The following is a 12,390-nucleotide window of genomic DNA, read 5'->3' on the forward strand; positions in this document are numbered from 1 at the left end:
GGTCTGTGACACACATCAGTGAGCAAAACCACGTCCGCATGGAACTTTCATTCTAACAGCAGGCAGATAGAGCCACGACCTTTGTTCAGCTACACAGCATGGTACCCGGTGGCCGGCCACTGCTATGGGAAAGGTTAAAACTAGAGGTGAGTTAGAGGGCTGGGGAGAGCCGGGCTGGGGGGGGGGGGAAGCTTCTTATACAGAGTGTTTTACAGGGGAGACGGTAGGAGGAGACTGAGGAAAGCCTGGGCACACGCTTTGGCCAGGGTAGGGGCTTGGGTTTTATTCTGGGCTAGGGGTAGATTTCCTGGTTGGATTGGAATGTGAGGTATGAGAGAGGACTCAAGGACAACCCCCAAAATTTCTGACTTACGGACTTGGAAGGAGGGAATTAGGATCTAATAAGGTGAGAAGAGCTGTAGAAGAACAGATTCTGGGGTGGGAGAGCTCAGGGGTATGTGTACCTGTGTGTCACCGTATGCACTGACCCGTGTGAGAATGTACGCAAGTGTGTTTAAGTGAGGGTCTGCATGGATGGTGATCCTGTTCAGCTGGGCTGTGTCATCTGTCTCTGCCTATGGGTAAGCATTTTTGTCCTTTAGAGTCTGAGTGGGTTTCTGCCATGTGTTTGCATATGTGTGTATGTGTTTATGCATCTTTTTGTAACACGTAAAATATGTCTGAGGAGCATGTGTGTGTGTGTGTGGTGCTCTGGGGGGACAACTTGGGTGAAAGGGAAGTGGGAGGGCTGATGCCTGTGGAGAGGGAGGAGCTGAGGGTAGTGAGCCTGCCCTCAGGGGAGGGGGACCAAGTCCCCACCTGCCAACCACAGGACACTGGCCAGGGTGGATTAGGAGCGGCCTTCAAAAGGGGCATCCTCAAGGAATAGTTAATGATTTGGAAAAATCCCTAATTAGTGAAGAATTCTGATAAAATTTGACAAACTAGTCCTTACAAAGAAAAGAGAAGCCAGGGGCTGGGGATTTAGCACAGCGGCATAAGCACCTGCCTTGCAAGCAGGCAGTTGTGAGTTTGATCCCTGGTACCGATAAAAAAAAAAAAAAAGACAGAAAAAGAAAAGAGAAGCCATCGAAGGCCTCTGCTCCCAGCTCCCAGCCACGGCCCTCTTGCTCTAGGATCGGTCCTGTGCTATCCTGCCTTCCTTCCCAGGAGGCTGAACAGCTCTGCCCTTGAGCTCTCTGAGGCTCCTCAGGAGCTCATCCCACCTGCCATCACTGGGGCCCTTGTTGAAGCTGCCAAGGTGGGCACAGTACCATTGGTGAGAAGGTTGGTTCACCTCAGGTATGTGGTGTGCTGCCATGGATTTGGTGCAAGCATTCTTTTCTGGTGCAACCAGAAACAGACAGCAATAGTTATTCATAATTTTGCCCTGGAGCTATTATAACTCCTAATTTTCAGTCATCAAATGGTACAAGAAAGTCTGGGCTGGTTCCACGCAGCACTGGATATCACACTGATCTGGCTCATGAGTGGCATCACACTGAGACAGATAAGCCAGACATGTCTTGTGCTTTGGAAATCTGAGGAGGATGCATGCTCACCAGAGAATGTTTGGGGATTTATAATTCGTGTACATGACATTGTGTGACACATTGTACTGTGCTCTTATCTTGTTTTTGATTGTTGCTGGGTTTTTAAGATCTGTGTTGCTGTGTTTGTACGAACTCCCGGCTTCATCCTCACACTGGAGGGCAAGCCTGGCCGCCACCAGTTCTTCCCCCATCCCCAGCAACGTGCAGGACGCATCCCATGGATTTCCCATTGCACACAGACGTTAGAATTTGCGGGGCCCTAGGGTGTGCGTGTGCTTAATTCCTATAGGTACCGTGTACTCAGTCCCCAAAAAAGACCTTCATGTGTGAGGAGACCTAGTTTCCTCACTCCTGCCATTAATTGGTATTACCCAGCTTTCTAGTTTTTGCCAGTCTGAAGGTGTAAAGTGATATCTTGCTTTAATTTGCATTTCTTTGACTGCTAATGAGTTTGAGCATCGCTTCATCTGCTTATTAGCTTTTGGGGTTTCCTCTCCCGTAAATTGCCTGTCATACCGCTGGCCCATTTTTTCCACTGGAGTTGATGTGCTCCTCTTGCTGCTTAGCAGAGTTCTTTGTATGTTCTAGGTGTTAATCCCTTGTCACTTTTAGGCTTAAAGAAATGTAGAAAGCCTATCGCCTGGCTCTTAATTGGCCTGCACTGTTTCTTTGTTAAACACAATTTAAAAATCTTGATGTAATCAATTCCAGTACATTTATGCGCTATGATTTACACTTTTAAAGTTTTGTGAAATAAGCCCCTTTCTTTTTCCTCAGCCCAGATACCCTCCCTGCGTGTTTCTGTTGACTCCATGGATTTTTAAAATTTTTTTAAAATTTTATTTTAAAGATAAAATCCAACAGATCAAAACAAAGCAGCAAAATTGGTACAGAACTTCAAAGCAGTATACTAGGAAAATAAGAATAGCTTCCATAGAATATCTCATCTTCACAATAGTTTTCCATTCCATCAGGTACAGCAAAACCAAGCCAAAAACAAAACAGAATAAAACCAATCAAAACAGACTGTTGAATAAAGCAAAATAATTCATCAGAACTAAGCAAAGCAGGAAGAACAACATTGGCCTTCAGAGACAAGACAGAAGGAAACCCCCATATTTGCTATATTGCATGCTGTCATCTTCCCAAGAGATGCTCAGACAGCTGGTCCCAGGCCTGCAAAATCAACTAAACGATACAAGCATTGACTTACTTTTTTGTATCTTAGTTGCTATCAACTCAGCCTGTTCTTTGAACCAGCTGAATGCTTATGGGGGTCAGAGGTGAGTGGGGGAGGGGGGCGTTCTCAGCCAATGCACCAATAGGCTCACGGGAGGCGCTATCTGACTTCTCTTCCTAGAACCCGCACGGCTTGGCGGTTTACCAGAGGTCTGGTTAGTTGGCATCGCGGTCTGTTGCTCCCAGTCCTAGTGATGGTTCTATGGATTTTTTTTTCACTAACACCTTTTTTTTTTTTTTTTTTTTTTTGGTACCAGGGATTGAACTCAGGGTCTCATGCTTGCTAGGCAGGCACTTGTGCTGCTGAGCTATATCCCTGGCCCTTTTGGCTAACATTTATGTCTTCCACCCACCCAGAGTCCCCTTGCACATGAGGCTAAGCAGTGACTCAGCTAGAATGTTCTTAGTAGAGTGAGATGGTTTTCTCTAGTTTATGGCATTGGCAAAACAATCCATCCTTTGCCAATGATCTGTGTGGCCATGCCCTTTATCCCAGTAAGTTTCCCATACAGGGTATTCAGAAGGAAGCCCTCAAGTTCTTCTTCTGTTTCATCTGTCCATTCCGTGCCAACCCACAGTCAGTAATCACTATGGCTTTATAGGTGGTGTTAATACTTGGCGAAGTAAGTCACCTCCCTTAATCCTCTTTTAAAAAGTTGATTTAGTTTTTAATGGACCTTCCTTTATCCCAGATAATCTTTGGAGCAGATTTACTGAAAAAAAAAATCCACAAAAACAAACAAACAAAAATATACATATATATATATATATATATATATATATATAGAGAGAGAGAGAGAGAGAGAGAGAGATCACCCAAAATATGTATATATACTTTACTAATAACGGATAAATGCCTAGAAACTAAAGGCCACCGCTTTGAGCCTCTCTTGTAATTTGTAGAAGTCAATGGTAACATGATAATCTCATAACACCTTAATAAATTTGGTGTAAAAATATTTACACAAATTTTTCTTTTCCTTATGTATATATATTTTAGCTCTCTCTCTCTCTCCCCATATGTATATGGACAATTAGGATCCAGTGAATTTATGAACTAATTGGAGAGGGTTGCCTTGGTTACAACAGTGCTATCCTAACCAAGGGATGTCATTTGCTCAATTTTTAAATTAAATTCATTTAGAGGTCTTGCATGTTGTTGGTTTAATTCTCAGATACAGTATTTTGTAGTTTTTGTTGCCATGATGTTGGTGTCGCATTTTTACTGCATTTATAATTTCTAATAATTAGTTGCTATATTGATCACTTTTTGTATTGAAATTTTTACTACATTTTCAGTTTATGATCACTGAAGTGGGCAATTGTAGGAAAATCTTGTGTCTGGGCAACGTCAGCTGAATTCTCAAACTCATTCTAATAACCAGACTATCAGTTCCATCCGTAGCCATCTAGATGGACAATCACATCTACAATGATAGCTCTGTGCCTTCTCTTCTGAAAGTCACAAACTTCCTTTCTGTATCAGTTAGAATCTAATGCTGTGTTAAATGGTATCATTATAAAAGGTACCATGGTCTTAAAGCTATATATCTAAAATGTTTCTATTTTGTACTTTACTTGCTTTGAGATGCAAAAGTTTTACCAAATCAAGTAAATTTTTAAAATTTATTTTTATTTTAAAAAAAGATTAAAATAAAAGAGGACATAACAAAACAGGTCAGAACAGAACAATTTAAGCAACATAGTGTTTCACCACAAGACAACCTGACATAACAGTAGCTACCATAGTGTCTCTTTCCTTGAAATATTTGAGTATACCTTCATATACTATAGTATCAAACATAACAAGACTGTATAAAACCATTCAAGAGAATGAAAGTATTACAGGATATTCAGAACCAACTAACAAGTCAATTTTTTCTACTCCAAATTTTATAATGTTTACCATTAAAGAGTACTGAATATTATCAAGTGTTTTTTTACATCCATTCAGATTATCATACATTATTTTCTCCTTCTTTTAATATGCTGAAATAAATACACATTTTTTCTGATGTTGAAGTATCTTGGAATATGATGTATTATTTTTAATAAATTACAGGGATTATCTGGCAAAAGTTTTCCTTGGGATTGTGTGTGTGTGTGTGTGTGTGTGTGTGTGTGTGTGTGTGTGTGCTGAGCACTGTACCCAGGTCCTCATGCTTGCTAGGGAAGCACTCTTTCACTAAATTTACACTCCCCACACCTCATATTTTTAGGGTTTTGGAACCTATAGTGAATTAGGCCATGATTTTCCCCTTTTTTTGCATAGTTTCTACCTGGATTTGGAATCAGGATTAAATTAGACCCATAAAATTAGTTGTACAAGTTTGTCTTGTTTATAGAACAATTTGAATAAAACATCAAACTGTTCCTTAGAAGTTTAGTAGCATTCATATGGTTCATATGTAGAGCCATTTAATCCACCTAGATCTAGGCTGTTTAAGTTTTTCATTTTTATTTTTGGAAAGGGGTAGAAAGAAAATAATTTACTACACTCCTATTATTTTTAATATTTGCCCATCACGTTTGTGTCTACACAAGTTTACTTCCTCTTGTACAAGTTCTGGTTTTTTTTTTTGTTTGTTTGTTTGTTTTGTTTTTTCTTCTTTTTCCTTTTTATCGGTACCAGTACCAGGGATCAAACTCACGACTGCCTACTTGCAAGGCAGGCGCTTATGCCACTGAGCTAAATCCCCAGCCCCAGTTCTGGTTATTTTATATTTTCTTATAATGCTTAAGTATTTTATATGGATTCTGAAACTTGTTAGCAACTAGTTCTTCATAATGTTTTCTAATTATTATACATTTCTATCTCTTTTTAAAATCAGTTTTTTTCTGAGGATGAAATCTCGGTTTTATCTTCTGTATGTTTTTCCTTCACTGTTTCACTGATTGGTGTATTCATCATTATTTTTCTCATTATTCATTGAGTTTGTTCTGTTTGATCTTTTTTCATTCCTTATTTCTTGGTAAAAATGATATATGTGTACATGTATATGCCACAGATTACACGCTGTATATGTAAATCCACTTTCTGTTACCGAAAGAAAACTCCTACGGAATCAGATTAGGCAAGTGAAAGCTTTGTTGGCCTCCCCGTTTTGGAAGTTCCACTCTACAGTGATTTGGTCTCACTGCTTGGAGCCTGTGGCAAGGCAGCACATCAAGGCGGGAGTGCTCGGTGGAGCAAAACCACTCACCTCCTCAGCCAGGAGCAAAGGAGAGGAAACAGGTGGCAGAGGCTCCCACAGCCCTGCAGGGGCAGACCTCAGTGGCTCAACGACTGCCCGCTGCATCCCCGCTCTCGGAGTCTGTATCACCTCCCAGCTGCACCGTCCTGGGGTGACAGCCTTTAACACGGTCCTTCGGGGCATACTTAAACAGCCGCAGTGTATAATTTTGATGTTCCCTGTAGTAGTTCAATGTCCTATTTGCACTTCAAACTTTCATTGCCCAATATGAAGATGAACTGAAAATTGATGCTAATCCAAACTGCATATTTTAAAATAACCAATTCTCAAACACATTTTCATAACCATGTATTATCCTAACGTATAATTAGATCAAAATACATTGACCAAAATTAGTGCTAATGGCTTTTTAAGATTACTGGCCTTCCTCTTATATAAAATCTTATGATCATTCAGCACGTAGCAACAAGCAAGCTTCTGGTATAAATCAGTTAACATCAATCAAATAAATGACATGATGATTTTCTTAAATTCTTATAGGTACACTGAAAAACTTACCAATTCTCTCAGAATATCACACCAATTGATTGAGCAGTGGATGAGTGATCTCACTACTGAGAATTTTTAAATCCCTTTTAACTTAAGATTTTCAGTTGTGAATGGCCATTGAAATGGTGATCTCTAGGCTGAAGTTTGCTGGCCTTTTGCACTTCTGTGATTTATCACACTATTGTTCACCTCTTTGATACTCAATATTTATTTTTCCTTACTGATTAGCGAGAGGACTTCATATAGCAGCTCTATCTGTCATCTATTGCCAGTTGGTCCTACTTTGTTGTTTGGTTTATGATTTTGCTTTTTTAAGGCTTTTAAAGTGGGTTTTTTGTGTGTACTTAATAACTAAATGTATTGGTACATTTTAGAGATACATAATGATCATATTCATCATAGGAAATTTGTACCAGTACCTGATAGATCTTGATTCTTCTTTTCCCCATTTCCCACCCCTCCTCCTCTCCTTATTTATAAAAGCTTGTTTCTATTTTTTCTTCTTTTCTCTTCCTTCTTTTGCCCTTCCCCCTCTCTAGTGCCCTTTCCCATTTGAATATTTTCTTCCTATTTCACAGTGTCTATAGTGCATTTGGGTCTCTACTTATACTTTCAGTTTCTCACATCAGAGAAACAATGTTATATTTACACGTGAGTGGCTAGTTTATTTCAGGTAAGAATGGTCTCAAGTTGCATCCATTCACTTAAAAATGTCTCAAGCCTATCCTTCTTTATGGCTGAGTAGTACTCTATTATAGAAAAACAAAACCACAGCTTCTTTATCCATTCATTGGTTAATGGGTGTTTGTGCCATTTTCAAGATTCAGCTATTACAATCTGTGCTGATGTAAACATAGGTGCACATATACTGCTGTGATATGATGCTTTTAATTCTTTCAGGAAGGTACCAAAAAGAGGAGCAGCTGGGTCAAATGGAACTTCTAGTGTTAGGTTTTTGAGAAATCTCCACAGATTTTCACAATAGTTGCACCAGGTTACACTTCCACCAACCACTTTACCAAAGAAGTGTTCTTTTTTTTTTTTTTTTCAGCCCAACCAAGCTGTGCTATCAGTTGATTTCTTGGTAATAGTCATTGTTTTCTAGAATGAGATAGAATCTCAGAATTCAATGTCTTGAATGACCAGTTATGTTGGACATTTTTTCATATAGTTATTTGCTGTTCATACGTCTTCATGTGAGAAGCATAGATTCATTTCAGATGCCCATTTGTGAACTGAGTCTTTTTAAATTGGGGTGGGGGTCTGATTTTTTTGACTTCTTTATATATTCGAGAAAGTAGTCCTTTGAAGAGCAGCAGGAGAACATGTTTTCCCACTCTGTGGGTTGTCTCTTCACTCTGCTGCTGGTTTCTCTTAATGTGCAAAAGCTTTTTAATAACTGAGATCCCTGCTGTTGATTTTTTGTGATGATTCCTGTGCAACTAGGGTTTTGTTCATGAAGTCTTTGCCTACACCAATGTCTTTAAGGGTTTTACCTACTCTACTCAGCAGATTTAATGTTTTGTTTTGATGTTAAAATCTTTGACCCATTCCAATTTTAGCTTAGTACGTAGTGAAAGATATGATGGGTTCAGTTTTAATCTTCAGCATGTTAGTCAGTTTTTCCAGCACCATTTATTAAAGGAGGCCATTTTCCTTCCAGTGAATGTGGTAGGCACCTTTGTCAAAGATAAGGTGGCTTGTGTGACTAGAATTGTTTCTGCACCTTCTAATCTGTTTCACACGTCTTTGCGGACACCTGTGGCTTCAAGAGTCCTACCCATTCCCTCCTCGAGCAAATTTAGTGTTTGTTCTATTTTAGACCTCTGATCCATTTTGACTTTAGTCTAGTGCATATTAACTTTACAAAATAACAGGTTTTATTGTGGCATTATTATACGAGCATATATTTTAACCATATTCACCCCCCGACACTCCCTTCTTCCCTCTCTATCCAGAAGTAAACATTTTCACATGTATTCGTGTCACACTGACAGGCTGATTTTAACTTTACATGACATGTTTTTTCTTGAGTGTGATCGTATTCTTCAGGTTTGTATTACATGTGCGTATACACATATGAGCACAAACACACACACAGTCTTTCTCCCTGTGGCTGGCTGTCTTTTTTTTTCTTTTTACCCAGAGGCATCTGTGTATGAAACATCCTTTTGTGAGAGCCTGTTTGTTTCCTGCTGTGAGAAGTACAGTCATCCAATGGTAGTCACTTCCTGACCTTCTCACCTGCCCTCCCCAGCCAATTTTAGTTACTACTGTTAGTTGGTTTACTTTTGTCTTCTTGAAATGCTATGCCTAGCAGGGGGTTAGCTCAGCAATACAAGTGCCTGCCTGGCAAGCTCGAGGTCATGAGTTCCATCCCTGGTACCAAAAACAAAAGAAAAGAAACTTTATGTTGTCCTTCTGGATTTTAGGCTCCAAAAGACATTCAAGAGAACACCTACGAGGCAATCAGCCAGCTGACCGCTTGCTTTCTCTTGGCCTTCGTTTTTGTTCACTGTATCTATCATTTCTACACAGCCAGAGCTCAACCTGGATTTTGAGAAGGTCCTGTGTCCTCTACTTCTGGACTGGGAGCTCAAAAGACACTAAAAATAAGGACAATGAATGCAAGTTTTTGCCTCTCCAGGCTCCTTCCTCCCACCCTTAGGCTGGCCGTGTTTATCTAATGTAACTGTTCCTCTCAAAGCGGTTGAGTCCATCCAGGAATCAGCGCTCTCCACCTGGGAATCTGGAGGTGAGGCCAGAGCAGCGCATTCTCTCTTGTACCTTCTCTCTTGTACCTTCCAGAGCCCCACAGCTCTCAACTGTCCCTTCAAAACTACACCTTTCCCGAGTCACCCCTTGGCCAGTACGTCCTCTGTCTCCTGCTGGGACCCAGTAGAGACGCATACGATTTTATCACCTGTATCCCCATCTCTCCTCTGGAGTTGCATATAGTCAACATTTAGAAGATCTTATGCCCGAACTTCTCCAACTGTTTAATTTTCTGGGCATCTTTCTCTAGTATTCTTCTTAGAAGAAATTCAGAGGGACAATGTTCTTTGGAGTCCAGCATTTCATAGCAGACAGGTTGGTAGCCTTTATACTTTAATACAAATCCTTGGCCTATTTACTTTCCTTCCATATCTTTAATTTGTTCAGTTTTAAAACATAAAACATTACTGTACAGAATTGTAATTCCCACCTGATTTCCTTCTTCTTACAAGTAGCATGGATTTTTGTCTTCACGCCTAGAGGATTTTTTCGGTGTTTTTAGTATAACTCTCAGAGCACGGGGTCTGCCTTCATCTCAGGGCACGTACTGAAGCTGTCTTAATCCTTTCTTATTCCTCTCCTCCACCCTTCCCTGTTCTCTCTCTGTGTCTCTGGTTTCTCTTTTCATTTGCAAAAGATCTATCTCCCTGTTTCCTATTGCCTTTAATTTTATTTTTTAAAATTTATTTGTACGTCGGGACTCTCCTATAAAAGAAGTCATGTGCTAGTTAAGCTTGTGTGTCTGATTTATCTCTCCTAGCATTCTGGTCTCAAGGTGCACCTATTTTAAAGGATTTTTATTTTATTATTAAAGAACAATAACACCAGACTAAATCTCAGTGTCAATGATTCTATGTTAAAAACTCCCAGGACAGAATGTACCCTTTTAATATTTAGATTTAAATCTTCTTCTATTTCAGCAAATGTTTTAAAATTCAGGTTTAAAATGTTTACTCTGTTCTATTATTTAGGCTTTATGGCCTTTAGTTATACCTATGTTGGATCTCCTGCACCTGACTTTAATAACTGTCATTTCCTCTAAGTCTTCTTACTTTCTTTCTTTATTCCTGTTTGATCTTCAGTTCTATTTTCTATCTTTATTGTTATCACTGATCCTTTGAGGATTTTACTCACTCTTGTATTTCTTTTCATTCAAAATTTGCTTGTGTAAAGAAAATCCTCTTTGTTTTCCAATACTATCAGATTTTTAAAAATCCCTCTCACGGCCTGGCATTTCCTGGCTGAGCTCTTCTCTTGCTGGTTAGTTCTGTGTTTCCACATTTTCTTAGCTGCTTTTGGCTCAATTAGCTTTGTGTTTGCGTATGTTTTCTTTCTGTCAGAATAGCATTCCATTTATTTGCATTTGCTCCTTTTTTTCTTATACAAAATCTTTGTTTGAATTTAGATTGCAATCTTATTCCTATTTCTGGAATAACACAGAATTTTTTCTCTGAATTCTTAGAAGTAAGCTGTGGGGTGGTGGTGGCACGCCAGGAGACTTTCTGCCCTCTCTGTTGTTGCCAGGTGCTAGTTTTTTGGCATAAAAGTGGCTGAGGGGAAGAGCGCATTAGGTCTGGTAACCTAATCCAAAATAAGAAAGCAAAGACACACAAAACAGTAATGACCATTGTAAAAGTAAACACAACAGATAGTTAGGAGCTCAACTTCACATAAATAATTTGCAAACCAGAAAAACTGACAGTTTTACCGGGAAAAAATTATAAAAATTGATTTTAGTTGAGGATTTAGCTCAGCGGTGTAAGCACCTGCCTGGCAAGCATGAGATTATGAGTTCAATCCTTGGTACAAAAAACAAAAAAACAAGAAACAAAAAATTGACTCTAGAAGAGAGAGAAATAATAAATGGAAAGATTAGCACTGAGGAAATAGAAAACACTGTTAAAAATTTACCCAGGTTTTCAAAGAATAGCGTATTCCAGATAGATTTGCAGGGAAATTGTGTCAATTTTTAAGGGATTCATAGTTCCAATGCTACTTACATTGTCCTGTTGCCAAATTTTTGTACCAAATTGTTTTCATGAAGCAAAATTATTTGATCCAAAAACCCAAAAATGATAAAGCAAGTTTGGAAACCTGCTAGTGACAGGATGTAGTGGGTCGGTGTATGCTTGTTCACCGTTACACTGCCACTTTGGGATCTGTTCAAACGATTTCATAACAAAAGGCTGGGGAAATGTCTATTAATATAATTCATCACATTAATAGGTCTAAGGAGAATGATCATAGGATCATTTCCACAAATACTGGAACGACATTTGACAAAATACAATATCTATTCTTAATTTTTAGAACATTTGTTGAAATAAGAAGAGGTAGTTATCTCTTTAGCATATAAAATAGATTCAATCTAAACCCATAAGACAACATCATGCTTTTATTAGGAGAAAATAATTTATGTTTAGTGTTTAATGAGAGAAACACTAAAAGTATTCTCATTAAAGTCAGGGTAAACTCGTGTGATTAAAGAAAAATATTAGAGATATGAAAGAAAGAGAAATGTTAAATTATCTTCATTTGCAGATGATGTGTCTGTGTGGGTGGAAAGTCAAACTAAAAACTATTATACACTGTAAGAATGTTCAATAATGTGGCATGCTATAATATTAAAAGAAGAACTAGCATATACACACACACGGACATAATACTCAGCATTTTATCATAACAATAAAATGTGTAATGCAGGTAAAACTTTGAAATACTTTCACAATTATAAGGTCATTTCATGTTCTTGAATACAATGACAAAAAGAAGTTATTAGCCTTTTTAGATTGAAAAAATGACACAATAGCTATTTTATAAAAGCAACTGATTTCAGAGTTTTGTTAAAAATGAACAAATAAGCCGGGTGTGGTGGCTCACACCTGTAATCCCAGCACTCGGGGGGCTGAGGCAGGAGGATCGTTGTGAGCTCGAGACCAGCCTGGGCTACAAAGTGAGCTCAAGGCCAGCCTGAACTGCATAGAGACCCTGTCTCAAAAAAGACCAAAAAAATGAGCAAATAAAATAAGAAATCAATTTTTATAATGTCAAGAAATTGGATAGGGGAAGAGTCCATTAGA

Source organism: Cavia porcellus, unplaced genomic scaffold (genome assembly GCF_034190915.1).
Source record: "Cavia porcellus strain 051 isolate PalLab524CR breed Dunkin Hartley unplaced genomic scaffold, mCavPor4.1 scaffold_1, whole genome shotgun sequence".
Taxonomy (NCBI): Eukaryota; Metazoa; Chordata; class Mammalia; order Rodentia; family Caviidae; genus Cavia; species Cavia porcellus.